The 14,965-nt window shown below is 37.3% G+C and overlaps 1 protein-coding gene across 2 annotated transcripts in view; it reads left to right on the top strand.

The window, feature by feature from the left end:
• LOC114024535 (bifunctional heparan sulfate N-deacetylase/N-sulfotransferase 4) overlaps positions 1-14,965 on the top strand; it is a 342,555-nt gene that overhangs the window by 288,122 nt on the left and 39,468 nt on the right. The gene's annotated exons all lie outside the window — the stretch shown is intronic.

Below are 14,965 nucleotides of genomic sequence, written 5' to 3'. Positions count from 1 at the left end.
ACACACACACACACACACACACACACACACACACACACACACACACATCCTTTCTACTTATGTTTAACCATTTTTTCTCATGTTAAAATGTAAGCTCCCAGAAAGCAGAGAGTGTGTTCATTTTCTCTCTGTATCTGCAGTGCCTGGGTCATTGTAAGCACTTAATATGTGCTTATTCAATTGTTTCTTAATAATTAATTCCAGACAGCACAGATGGTATAAATAAAGGCATAGGTTTAGGAAAGAGAGGATGACTTTGTGAGATGGTGATCAGTTTGGTTGCAGTGTAGACTGTGTGAAGGGGTGCAATTTGAGAAAATCCTGACAAAGTAGACTGGAGTCAGATTGGAGATGGACTTGAAAGCCGTGCCTAAGAGGTGATGAAGGATTCTGAATGTCAAGAAGAGGAATTTGGGTTTAGAACACTAGGTAAGAGGAAGCCACTATGATCCTTTGAGAAGAAGAATGATTTATTTAAATATAACATTTGAAGACTATTATCCTAGTCCTTTGTAGACTAAAATGAAGAAGGAAAATGTGTAAATCAAGGGTTCTAGAAGGCTATTAACAGTATTTTAGATGTGATGGGAACTAGGATGGAATTAGATGAACTGGGCTTCGTGCCTGTGAAAATGGGCCCAAGATCCATTGGCAAGAAGAAATAAGCAGGACTTGGTTGTTTTTCGTTCTCAAAGATGACATCACTGTGTTGGAGTCAAGGTACGGTGTGTCCAAATGTGGCCGATCAGACCAATACAAGCCTGGGAGGCTCCGCCACAGGTCAGGCACAGACAGCCCACATGAACATTTGGAGTGGAGATGTCTCTACATTTGTGCGTCTCTCATTTCTTTCGAGCTACTGTAATTCTGCTTCATTCATAGAACGCAGTGTCTTCTTTGATGCAGGCACACCATGCTGGCGGTCCGCTGCCAGTGTCTCCCATATCACACAATTGACTCCAAAGTTCTTCAGAGAGACCTTGAGAGTGTCCTTGTATCACTTCTTCTGACCTCCATGTGAGTGCTTGCTTTGTGTGAGTTCCCCGTAAAATAGTCTTTTAGCCAAACATGTGTTTAGCATTTGAACAATGTGGCCAGCCCATCGAGGTAGAGTTTGAATGCTTGGCAGTTCAGCCTGAGAAAGGCCTCAGTGACTGGTACTTGATCTCACCAAGGATCAGAACCTTCCTAATACAATTCAAATGGAAGTGACTCCGTTTCCTGGCACAGCGTTGGTGTAGTGTTCGGGTTTCACAGGCATATAACAGTGAGGTCAGCATAACAGCCATTATATGTTAGATATGAGGCTAAAGGGGGAAAGAAGTTTTAAAATGACTCTAACATCTGAGAGATCTATAAACTCAATTTTCGTCCCTTCCTTTGATTGACCCCTCAGTTACTTTGGTGAGGTAGTCAGCATAACTCTCACCTTTCCCAACATTTTCTCAGCAGAGGCAGAGAGATATAAAACTGCATACCTAAAACCACTCAGTGAGGGAGGCAGGAGGAGGACCTAGTGGGTTATTCACATTCTACCTCAGGCCTAAACCCTGACAGAAGACCACAATTTCAACACCGGAGGATCAAAATGTCTAATATGAGGCCATGGTTTACTGATTAAATTAAGAGTCTACAAAGAATACAGACATGGAAGTAGGAGCAGAGAACCAGGGTTCAAACCCCATAACTACACCAAGTCATCTAACCTCTCTAGGTCTCAGTTCCTGGTTTCTAAAACAAAGAACTTAGCCATTAAGATCCCTTACATCTCTGGCTCTATTGCCCTATGAATCCCTAATTGTTGAGAAAATTTAAGTTAAATCAAACACTAAACTCCTGTCTTTCTAATAGTAGATACTCAAGCTACAGACAATATCTTCTGTTTCTCATCAATTTCTAGAACCTGGATCACAATGACTTCTATTGTTTAATACTTCTTTGAATTTAATCTTATATATAATAATTTTATCTTTTTAACAAATTGAAACTTGATCTTTAAATTGTCTTTGTTATTATTACTAAAGTGAACCTTCCTTTACACCTTTTTGATAAAATGTTTTTGGTTTTTGTGTGTGTGTGTGTGTGTGTGTGTGTGCCCTTAAGGTTACTTTTCTAGCATGTAGATAGTTTCTGATGATTATTTATTCACTGCTTCACACAGAACTACTTTGCTGGCCTGATTGTTTGAGCCTGTCAGATACCCTGCTGTTCAAAAATGGTAGCTTAAGTCATAGATTTCTTTTTTCTGCCAATCAATTGCAAATGTGTTCTGGTTGTCTAATGTCACCTCTTTCCTCACCCCACCCCTCTTGAATGCAATCTAATTATCACTGAACTACAACCCTAAAAAATGTTCTACTCCCACCTGCTTCTCAGTTCCCTGGAAAGAATTTAGATGTGAGAAGACATTTAATCTCTTAATATCACCAGGCAACTCTATGAAACTATCATAGATGAGTTGCCAGTCTTTATGGGTATGACATCTAGGTCACATGATCAACAAGATGCAGGCCTAGACATTTTGTGTGATACCTCAACCTCTCAAACTTTTACGAAACAGAAATTATGTGCCAAAACAACTTCAGCTGTCTTCAAGGTCTAGGACACCTGGAATCCAAAAAACAGTAAAAAAAAAAAAAAGAAAAAAGAAAAAATAAACTGACACCCTGTGTTCACTCAGCTTCCCTCCCCCACCACACACTTCACTATCAGTAACTGACCCAGGCTGCTCAAGTTTGCTCATGACAGACACCCAGCACAGTAGCAATGCTCTAGGCTGTAGAAGATTGCTGGGGCCACACAGCCATCTATCTCCATGGTGGGCAGCATTCTGTGCTGCAAGAAATCTCTATAAAAGAGCTGAAAAACGGAGGTAAAGGAGGAGGGCATATGTCTAAACTTGAAATGGAGCTCAACTCCTACCCTTACGTCCTCCCAGAGACTTGGAGACCAAAACTAAGGAAATGAAACCCAAAGCATATCAACATGGCAGCTTTATGAACAGACCAGAGAACTGAGGAAGAGAGGTAGTGGGACATGATGCCATGCATGTTGGGGGCTTTGCAGCACTCCACTAAGCCTGAGGAAAAGAGCCCAACATCCAATTGGCATCAATTCTCCAAAAGGAGAAAGTAAAGGGGGGATGGGGAGACTGAAATTACTTAAGATCTCAGAAAGAAGAAAACTCAAAGACTTTGAACACAAACAGATAAATCAACAGAGAAAGCATTAATAGGAGAAGGAAATACGGCTTCCAGAGCTGGTAAACAAGTTCAGGCGTCTATGAACAACTACTGCAAACAATAGAAAATGATCCAACACTTGATGAGACAGGAGGCCCTGTGGAATTTGAGGAAAATATGGCTCTACAACATGTTGTTCCTGAGAGGTTTAAAAGAGAAATGTAAATTATGAGAGTAGAATTATGGCCTGCACAGTAAAAAAATGTGGGCAGAATCTAGAATCTTTAATGGCAAGTCTCAGCAAAGAAATAAAAGAGAGAATAGATTGGCAATGCAAATACACAAAAGTGAAGGACAACCTAGAAGAAAAAAAGCAAAAAACAACATTAAAAGAAAATATACTCACAACCCAAACCAAACATATCAATCTCAAATACAGGGTGTATAGAAAAAACCTAAGCATCATAGTCTCTGAGAAGAACACATGTCAAAAAAAAAAACCAAAAAACAAACAAACAAACACAAAATACCTTCACATCATAATGCAGAGAATTGCCCAGAACTTCTGAACATAGAAAATGAAATACCAGTTGAAAGAATTGATAGATCTGCATGAATAGAAAGTTTCCTAGATAGATGAAATCTTGGATTCAGAGAAAACAAAGCAAAAGTAGTCCTCCACCACCAGTAACATTTATTGAGGCCCATGTGAAGGGGCACTGGAGGCTGTTTTACATGTCATTTTCAGAAAAGTCTCATTCATTAGAATGCAAAGGAATTGTTGTGTGGATGGGTTGGTCTGTAATTCAACAAGTGATATGCAAGGCTCAAAAGAAGTAACAAGGACTAAAACACCAAAGAAGTAAGAAAGTAAAATAATCCCTGCCCTTTAAGAGTTTGCAGTCTAGTGGGAGGATCTGGACAGATATGTAAATATATATTTGATAAAACCCATTGGGATTCAAATGGGGCTACTTGACTATGCCTATAAACCCAAATCACTCTGGCTTTCAGTACTGCTCAATAGGCCTCAGCCTAGGCCTCATTTGCTCTTTGGGTTTTGATGGCTCAGAGTGAGTGTAAATAGTTAAGTGTTTCTGTTTTGGCCAGAAACTCTGATTGTCTTCCACTCTCAGGTTGATTTCTTATGAAGGCAAACTAGGCCAACTTTTGCCTCAATTCTTACCTAGACTTTCATTACTGAATGAGCATTGCCTCAAACAAACTGAGATTTGGGAAAGCTTAAAAAAAAGGCCAAGGTCCTCCACTGTATCCTGGGTCATCCTCAGTCAACTTGACCTGTGTCTTGCCATTGGACTCTGATGACTCTGGAGGCAAGAATGAGGCTGATGACTTTGCACAACTCTGCCTCACTTAAATCCAATTCACCTGCAAAGTCAAGACATCATCCTCCTGAAGTCATTGGCCCTCTTTAGGAACTAAAGACAAACAACAACAAATACAAGATTTAGACAGTAAAGATGAAATAATTGTTTTTTGTTCTTTGGTTTTTTTTCCAGAAGGAGCTAGATTAACTAGATTAATGCTAGATTAGCATTAGCATTAGCTAGATGCCAGGGCTTTAAAGAAAGGTAAGAAACAGTCCCTGGCCTCACTGAGTTTATGATATGTTTAGGGAGTCAGAACATCTATGTAAAAGAATATCTTACAGTACAGCTCCCCCTTTGCTAATAGGTAACAAGGTGTTTCTAATCCAGTGAAGAGTTATTGTAAGGGGTTAAGGAATTTCTATATAAATCCATAACAGAATGGATGATGGATTGGAGAAGGGAATGACAGGAGACCAGAATACAATCAGTAGAGCATTGCTTTTGTCCAGGTAAGTGGTGATGAGCATCTGAACTAGGCTAGGTTGTGTAGGTGACAGGTAGGGGGGCAGAGGTGAAAAAGATTCTGTAGAAAAAGGAGAATAAGACTTGGCATCTCATTAGATTTGGGAGTTGAGGGAATAGAAAGAGTTAAGGATGAACTCAAGGTTTGGATATTGGGGAACAAAAATAGGAGTTCTACTTCTGTTGGATTAACTTTGCTATGAAGCAGAAATGCTTTAAATGGAAAGAGAAATTCTGCATTTCCTACTGAGAAAGGAATGAAATTGGAGTTTGCTGTGCAAGGTGACAACTTGCTACCACTCCCTCCCGAAGGACCATTGCTTAGCAGACTAAAAACAGGACAGTGAGAGTTAGTCGGGGGCTCAGGATTATTAAACAAGTACATCAGAAGGACATAAGGCAAAATTATCTGGGGTAGTACATCTCCAACTGCTACCAACAACCCTGAAACAACCCAGATTTGTTTTTTTTTTCTTTTTAATGAACCTTATGTGTTTGTTAATAGGCATTGGAAATAGTTATAGAGGGTTTTTTCTACAAGAATTCTCTTAATGTTTTGTTTAAACTGAAGGGTTCTGGCACTGTGGAAAAGTTTGAGAACTTTGAAAATTTGAGATTGAGGGCCAGGAAAGAAATGAAATTATTTGGTAGGCTGGGAAAGTAGGAGGAGGGACCAAAAAACTGATAATGGAACAATATGTTAGGGTGAAGATGCAACGATGCTTATGATTATTAGTACTGAAGTGGAATCAAAGAAGTTAGGCACCTAAGAATCTGTGGTGTTTAAATAGTCACCGAGGGTGATGGCAAGGAATGAGTTAGAAAGACTGGAAGCCAAGTGTTGAAGTCATGGAGGATATTCCAGATATTTTCTGACAATGACAACAAGAATGAAGTGGTGTAAACAGATTATATGAACTTCAAAAAAGATTTCTGAGAGAAGGTGGCAGGAACAAAGGTCTAGCAATAGAGAGGCATCAGGAGATAAGAACAAGAAGTATGCCCACCTAATCCCATTTCACCCACCGTGAGTCAGAAGGAGTAGAAGAAGAAACTTCAGTGGAGAAGGACTAAAATGTTTTCATATACAAGATGACTCACGGTACATAGAAAGATTTTTAAACACCATACAGAACCCTAGAATTTGAGGATTTGAAGGAGACCTGAGAAGTTATCTAGTCCAACCAGGATGTAGCCAAGGGTACATTCTACTCTTTTCTGTGTCATAATTCAATTAATCACTCAGTGAAAAAACACTGAAGTATATTTTTTCTAAATATCCTATTGTGAAAACTAAGTTCAAAAAACAGAAGGCAAGGGAAGAGGAATTCAAAGAGCTCTGAAATTTTATGTGTATGTATATACATATCTTCATATACGTACACACATATGTGCTTTGAAATATATATAAATATGTATATATAAATAGGTACACATATGTATTTCAAAACTCATTGAGATATGTGTCTATGTTTATATATACATATATACATAGCATACATATATATGTGTATGTGTGTGTGTATATATAATTAACAAAGTAATACTTTTTGCTGACCACTAGAAATTCAACAAGTTCCCAAGACTAAGATTTAGATATTTCTTACTTATGTGGGAGTAGCCATGTGATGTGGATGGAAACTCTCAATCTTTGCTTTATCACTTATAGTGTCAGCCAGTAGAAGATGTATAAGAGGCATAATAAGGGAAAAAAGTTTCTTAGCAGAAAATAAAAAAAAAAAGAAGAGTTACCTTTGGGGTTAACTTTTTACTTAAGGATAAAAATTGCTAATAAATGATTTTCATGTATTCATCAAAAACATGTGTTTGAGGAAACAACATGGGTTTCCATTTTACTAAAGGTCAGGGTTTCTAGAGTAATTGTGAATCTATGAGGTTGATTTAGTACAGAATGCATTTCTCTAGGCTCTATCTCCTCTCAGCCTGCATGTGATTCAATCAGAGCCAGGCTTCCTTCCCTACCTCTCACTCATCTCCTTTACAAAGCATCTGTCCACCTGGCTTTTCTCCTTTAAAGAACCTAAAAAACCATCTGTTCCATCAGCCTTTCCAAGTTCAGTAACTACCTGCATCACCTTTACCTGCCCAAGTACAGAATAACGTGTATCTGAAGTTCTCTTAAGCAAATTGCTGACTTTTTACTAGATCCTGATCTCTCTTAATATGTTGATGTATACTTATTGTCAATAATAAAAATGGTAAAATTGTATTCGTTGGCTCTTCAGATTATTCCAGGAGCCTGAGGATAAAGAAAGAATAGAAAAGGACTTAGTGGCTAGCAAAGATCATTTGAAAGAACAAACACACACACACACACACACACACACATACACACACACATATACATATACATATACATATATATAGATATATATTGTTTTTCTCTTTGTGAAGTCTCCTCGAACTTAGGAATCATCATCAACCAGTTATAGCAAATATAGAAACAAATAAAAAGTTTACTTGTTCCAATACAAATGGCAAGGAAATATAAGCCAATGTAGGAAAATCAAATACTTAAAAAACAAAAAACCTAAAGGAGTTGTCATGTTTCTATCAGTCGTAATACTAAATATGAGATTATTCCTTCAAAAGAAAATAGAATTCTAAAGCAGTCCTGGGAAAAGTCCTAAAATGTCATGAGAGAGGAGGCATGTGCTTAAAAAAGAGAAAACTTAGGCTGGCAAAATCATGAAAATGGAATTGAGCATGACACATGACTGGAAGAAACTGAAGCCAAGTTGTCGGTATGATTGATAATAAAAGCAAACTAGTAGCAAATGTCATTACTACTGAACTGTTCCCCAGTGCAAGATTTTACCAACTCCCACCAGAATAGCATCTTGGAGCCAGTAATATTAGATTGGGATTCTGTCCATTGAAGAAAGGACTATTGCATAGTATCTTAGGCATGAGTTACAGAGCCTACTTTAGAGGCCATCTGGATATCCTGACATAGGTGGTCTCTGTTGCTTGCATTTACAACTCTCACCTTCCCCATAAATGAGTCACAGTTAAAGGAGAAAGTGGAAAAGTAGCCCAACCTGAGGCTATACTAGAATAGCAATGGACATGTGGTATGAATGGATAGAAAGAAAAAAATGAAATAGAAGACACCTGCTTCCTACTGGCACTTTCAATTAAAGGGTTGTAGAGGCAAATTAAGTATTTCCAGGATCTGCAGCTTTTTTAGCATGTGTTCTCCCTCAAATTGATGTAGACCTTCATCCCTTTTCCACTTTAGCAGATGGTCTTTATGACCTGCTCAGGCTGAAAAATGATCAGATTGTTATTTGATTCCTTAGGCAGGAAAATAAGATTAAATGCATTGTGATTATCTACAATAGCATTGTTCTATGGGGGCTACAAAAGAAATATAAAGAATAGTCTCTGTATTTGTGAAGCTTAACGTTTAGCTGGGGAGCTACACACATGAACCATTTATATATAATGAGGGAGGAGGTAAATAGCTAGCTCAGGGGTGGGGAACCTGAGGCCTTGTGGCCACATGTGGCCTTCTAGGTCCTCAAGTGCAGCCCGTTTACTTCATGAAGTTTGGAATCAAAGGGCCGTACTTGAAGACCTAGAGGGCCGCATGTGGCCTCGAGGCCATAGGTTACCCACCCTGATACATGGGTAGGATAGATAGTAAATACTGTAGATGTTCAGAGGTACAAAGGTTGAATGCAGGATGAACTGAGATAGCTTTCATTAAAGAGATGGACCTTGAAGAGTTAATGCTTCAATTATAAATGTTGATTATGAAAGAAGTGAAAGAAGAGTATCCTATGAAAAAGTAATACAAGCAAAATACAATTAATAATTCAACAAACATTGTTAAGTGCCTACTATGTTCCAGGCATTCTAGTAATCACCAGAGATACAAAGAAAGGCAAAAAAAAAAAAAACAAACCAAAACAAAAAAACCAAAACCCTAGTGCCTGCCCCAAGGAGTTTACTAATAAGGGAGACAACATGCAAACAACTATGTACAAACAAGATATAGACAGGATAAATTGAAGATAATATCAGAATGAAGGCACTAACATTAAGGAGGAATGGGAAAGGCTTCTTTCAGAAGGTGGATTTTGGCTGAGATAAAGAGGGAGGGAATTCCAAGGCATTGGGGATAGCCAGTGAAGATATACATAAGAATGAGTAAGATGTCTTTGTTGAACATTGAAGAGAACAACTCTTTTTTGGTAGGACAGTGTTTCTATTGGGGACCCCCAAACCCCACACCCACAGCAAGTGACTTAGCCTCCTGCTTTACTGATATTGACACCAGCTTCTGTGAACTCCCTTCACTCAGAATTGTTCACCATCATCACTCACACTGTTTTCCTTCTCTCTGGCCATAGCAAAAGAGATGCCCCAATTCCTCACAAAGTCTAATCTCTTTATCCAACCATTCATCCAATTTCCTTCTGCCTCTTCTTCTTTCATTTTGTTTTAATGGTCATCTCCTTGCTCTCATGGATTTTTAATTTCACTGGTTCAAATTGGCCCTTTCCCATCTGCCTTCAATCAAGTTCTAGTTCATAACGGCCCTCCCCCGTCCCCAATCCAATAGAACAAAACAAAACAAAACACTTCCTTTGACTTGTCTAACTCCTAGCTACCATCCCTTCTCACTCCTCTTAGCTGCTAGATTTCTTGAAAGAAGTATCCAAAACTATGCTACCATTCCTCACTGCCCACTCTTTGCTCAATCCTTTGCAATCTTCCTCTCCTAATATTCTACTGAAGTTATTATCTCAAAGGTCAACAATGATTAAATTATCAAATGAAATCTTTTTTCTCTGTCCCTCTACATGTGTGTTGTTTCCTACATCTAAGACTTTGTTCAAAAAGTTGTCAAGAATTCCCTTCCTCTTTCTTTTCACCTGTTCAGTTCTTGTACATTCTTTCTAACCAAAAAACAAATGTTACTTCCTCCCTGAAGCTATCCCTGTTCTCAACTTTCTAGGACAACTTTACTTTTCTAGCCTCACAGAGCATGATTTAAAAAAAAAATATTTCTTTAATGAATTCATCATGCAGTATTGTTCATTACAGCTAATTCAGTCAGTCAATAAATATTTATTAAGTGCCCACCAAGTAGCAAAGATTGTGCAAAGTCGTAGTAATATGAATAAGAAAAAAGATAGCTTTCCCTGCCCTCAAACAGCTAACAATCTAAGGAGGGAAGATAACACACAAAAGAAAGCTGAAGGGAGGTGCGGTAGGGAAGAAGGTACCTTGTAAGGGTTCAGGTGGAGTTCAGTCCAAGGAGTACAGCTGACAGAAAGTGAAGAATTGGCTGGCCTAGAAGGCCTCTTTAAGTGGAGGCTATGGGAAGAGTTTTTGCTCTGCCCTCCAGCCCTCCAATCAGAGGGGCAAAGGGTACTGAGGGTCCTAAAGAGGTGCGAGGATCAAGGCTGATGTAATCCCATAGAATAATGAGTTTTTCTGGGGACACGATCATGGTGGAGTCCAATCCAAGGACTGCAGCTGGTGGAAAATGCTAATTGTAAATTAGCTAATTATAAAAGTGCAGTTCCTTCTACCACACAATAAGCTCCATGAGGACAGAGAACATATTTTATCCAAACAATAGATCACTCCTAATATCTTGAATGGTGTTCTGCACATGGTAGTTACTTAATAATACTTGTTAAAATAAAGAGTACAGTGACTTCAAAATATAGTGGCCTTTGAGATCAAGACAATATCCAATCAAAATATTGCATAAAAGTGCCTATAAAAGTAATATTTCAGATATGTAAATACTGAAGTAACATACAATTGAAGTTCATTTTTCCAGGCTCAAAACTCCTTTATCTTATACATGTCTTCATAGAAATAGGGACCAAAGCTGTGGTTTCATTCACACAGGGAACTCCCAAGTAAAAAAACTCCCTTTATGAATAGAGATCGGTGCCCTTTCTGAAACTTAGATTCTTAAAGAATTGTACTGGGTGCTGAGAGGTTATATGACTTGTTGGGAAGCAAGACAAATATTTGTCAGAAGTCAAACCTGTCTCCATAGCTTCAAGCCTGGTTCTCTAGCCATTATACCGCGCTGTACATGGATGTGTTTTCCTAAAGAAGACATGCACACATATAATATTTTATATATTCATTAACATTTTATTCATATATTTATAAAGCATATATTAATATATGTTTGTATCATATATTTAATAAGCATTTACATCTTTATATCTTTATAATTTATATATTATATATTTATAAACATTTATTATGTGTTATATATTTATAAACAGTATGTTTTAGTTATATGTTTATAAATTAGAGTATATATTTATATACTATACATTTATATTATATATTTATAAACATATATTTATTTTTATATCCATGTCTTTATAATTTGTATATTACATATAAACATGTATTTTGTATATTCACAAATCATGTTTTATTTATAAACATATATATTAATGAACGTATAGACTTTCTCTGTCTTTTTTGCTAGTACTATTTATTCTTAAGTGTAGCTATAAATCGAGCTTTTTGATAGTCATAGAATATTAGCCATGGAAGGGTCACCAGGGGCCATCTACTCCAAACTATAACTGAAAAAGAATCCTCACAAGCATATCCATAGCAAGTGGTCATGCCGATTCTTCTTGAAGATCGCTAATGAAAGAGCCCACACCAGCACTACAGCCAGCTCACTTCACCCCTGGACAATCATCGGCTCTAACTGTTAGGAAGTGTTGTTTGTTTGCTCTCCCCTGGCATCAAACTTAAATTTATTTCTTTGCAGCTTCTGCTCACCAGTGCTTGGCTTTGCCCTTTGTGGTCAAATAGAAAAGTCTAATCCCATTTCTACTTTTCAGTCCTTCAAACGCGGTACTTGGTAACATCTATCATGTGCCTCCCCTTCCTCTACCCCTATTCTTCTCTTCTCCCTTGGCAGTTCCGAGATCCTCATAAGAAATGGACTCAACGCCCTTTACCATCCTGGTTGCCCTCCTCTGAATACCTTTTTTTCATAATAGATTATTAGATGCATAATTCATTGTGACAAAAAGCTTATTTACATTTTTGTATAGTGTCCATTTTTGCCATGTCCCTTTTGTATCATAACTGTCTTTTTAACTGACTCATCAAAGTTAATAAATTTAATTATGGGGAATAGCTTTCATGTACATGAGATTATTAAGATTTTAAACCCCCAAAATCATTGTTTTCAACACATAATTTCAGTAAGTTCAAATATTCTCTGCTAAATTTATACCTTTGTTCCCTTTGATCTTCTGAATATTTTAGTTTGTATATCTATTAGTATTTGTATAAATCAAATATCAAGATTTCTATAAGTAGTCATATGTCACATCTTGACTGATGAAGCAATTTTAATGCTCATGTTATTTTAAAGGATTTTTTTTTTTTGCCCAGAGTGGATTCTGGAATCAAAATGATCAAACTTATTCCGTATGTGAGTTCATAGAACCACCCATGAATTCTGAGTTCTATAATTGTCAACGATGATTAATTAACAAAAGCTATCTCTTTGTCTTGTTTGATTTGGCCAATGGATTTCAGAATGAGCGTGATGACCAATTCATAAGAAGAGATTATTAATCATTTTAAATTCACATGTCAAAAGAGATCCAAAATCATTGCAGTTATTTGGTATATTTATTTAGATACTAACCTATGATAAAGCTAATGATTTTCCAGGCATAAAGCAGTTATTTAAGGATGCCCAGATCCAATGTGTCCTGTTTATGGTTTATACACGGTTATCTGCATGTCGTCTCCCCTATTAGACTGTGAGCTCCTTGAAAGCAGGCACTTTTTCTGCTTTTCGTTATATCCCCAGCACTTAGCATGACACCTGGCACATGATAGCTAATGTGAGAAGCACTGTGCTAAGTACTTTATAATTATTATCTTATTTGATCCTCACAACAATCCTGGGATGTAGGTGCTATTATTATCCCCATTTTTACACAGGAGAAAACTGAGGCAGAGGATATGTGACTTGCCCAAGGTCACACAACTAGTAAATGTCTAAGACTGCTTTTGAACTTATTGCTTCCTGATACAATAAATGCTTATTTACTGACTGATATAAAAAAAAACCAGGCAGGTAACTGTCATTTCTTAAAGGCCTGTAAGACTTTAATGCTTATTCTAAACACTAAAGGGGAATGACTGTCAGGACCTCCATCCCCATCCGTCCACACCTCAGTACCTCTCATGGTTCCTTCCAGTATCTCCACCAACTTTGAAGTTTTCCACTACTGCTGACAGTAACATACAGAGGGCCTTAGAATAATGGATCTAGCTAGAGGCACCTCAGAAGCCCTCTAGATCTATTCCCCTCTTTTTTACAGATTAAAAAACTGAGATCCAGGAAAGTAAATTGCTTGCCCAAGGTCATGAAGGTAATCAATAAGCATGATAAGACACTGAATTCCGCATCCCATCTCCCATCACTTTTCATTACTGATGTGATGTTGGCATAAAAAAGAACTATTTTTGCATTAGTTCATCAGAAACAAGGAAAACATTTGTTTAGACCAAACATTTACTAGAAAATGAAAAAAAGGCAAATGCAAACCACACAAAAACAAAGAGACAAATGCATTCATTTATTATAATTTTTGGTTCTTAATTTCAATACCTAGTTAATCATTAACATAAATTATGTGACAGCCTCCATTTTCCTCTCCTCATCTTGAGCTCTCTATTTGAATTCCATACACAGAGTCTAAAAGTGCTGGCCTAAGGCGAATTTGAGTTAGCTTCTTCACCTTTCATTCCATGCTCCTGTCATTGAATGTCATCTTTCCTTCCCCAGTAGCCATAGGACCACAGTAATAGATGTCATCATTTCTTAGCTCTCTGACTCCAGGAACAGATTCCTATTTCTTTCTGTTTCAAAACCCATCTTCTTTTTAGGGGTGTTTCATTGTGTTCCTATTTCCTATCTAAAGGAGCCTCCTGCTCAAAGACATGCAGAGTAAAGGTGATTAACAAACCCTATGCCTAATAGTGAATAAGAAAATCTTTCCTGGTTCAAATCACCACCTCTACCCATGCCCTTGATTTTTCTTTAATAACTTGTTCTTCAATGTCCTTTAAGGAATGGTTTTCTAGAAATAAACCTACAGCCTGGTTGATCAAGGGAACCTTCTCCCACAAACAGGACCCAGCCTTGGGCTCTGGACGACCAGGTTAAATTCTAGGAAAGCTAGAAATTCTAGGCCCCAAAGAGAGAGAAGCCAAGTTCTTCTTACAGTCTCTACTCAATACCACCCCAGAAGAGCAGGGAAAATTTCTTAAATCTTAGGTTTAGTTTATATTTAAGTTCTCCCCTAGAAAGTATATTAATACCTAGAAGGTATTTTTAAAGCCCTTTATAGAATGAACTAAGTGTACAGCTATTTATTTCTTCTGTCACAAAAGAAATGTTCAAAGCTCAAAAGTCTTTGTCAAAAGAGCTCATTGATAAATATTGAAAACCGGATACAGCAAACTATAACTCATATTTTCTCATAAATTTGATACTCAAAACAATAAATGTGAAATACTTTGTGGCCTTGTCAAACAGGAATTATATCTTTACTTCTAGTCTTCACAATCCAAGCAACTCACTCAATGCTCATATCTTCTGGCAAACCAATCTATGGTTTGGTCTAAGCTTCTCCTTTGAAAAGTGGTTTCAGAGGTCCCTTCCTACTTGGTATCCAGGACTTTGACCCAAAAGCTCTGGACCTCTTAAACTCATGAGATTACTACCAAGGCTAGAAACACACACACACACACACATATGTGTATATATATACACATTTATATATGTGTGCATATATAGATATCTATAAATATGGATACAGATAGATACAGATATAGATATAGATATAGATATAGATATAGATATAGATATAGATA

Source organism: Vombatus ursinus, unplaced genomic scaffold (assembly GCF_900497805.2).
Source record: "Vombatus ursinus unplaced genomic scaffold, bare-nosed wombat genome assembly UNPS02014821.1, whole genome shotgun sequence".
Taxonomy (NCBI): Eukaryota; Metazoa; Chordata; class Mammalia; order Diprotodontia; family Vombatidae; genus Vombatus; species Vombatus ursinus.
The sequence above is the reverse complement of the archived record's forward strand: the minus strand, read 5'-3'. Positions and strand labels throughout refer to the sequence as shown.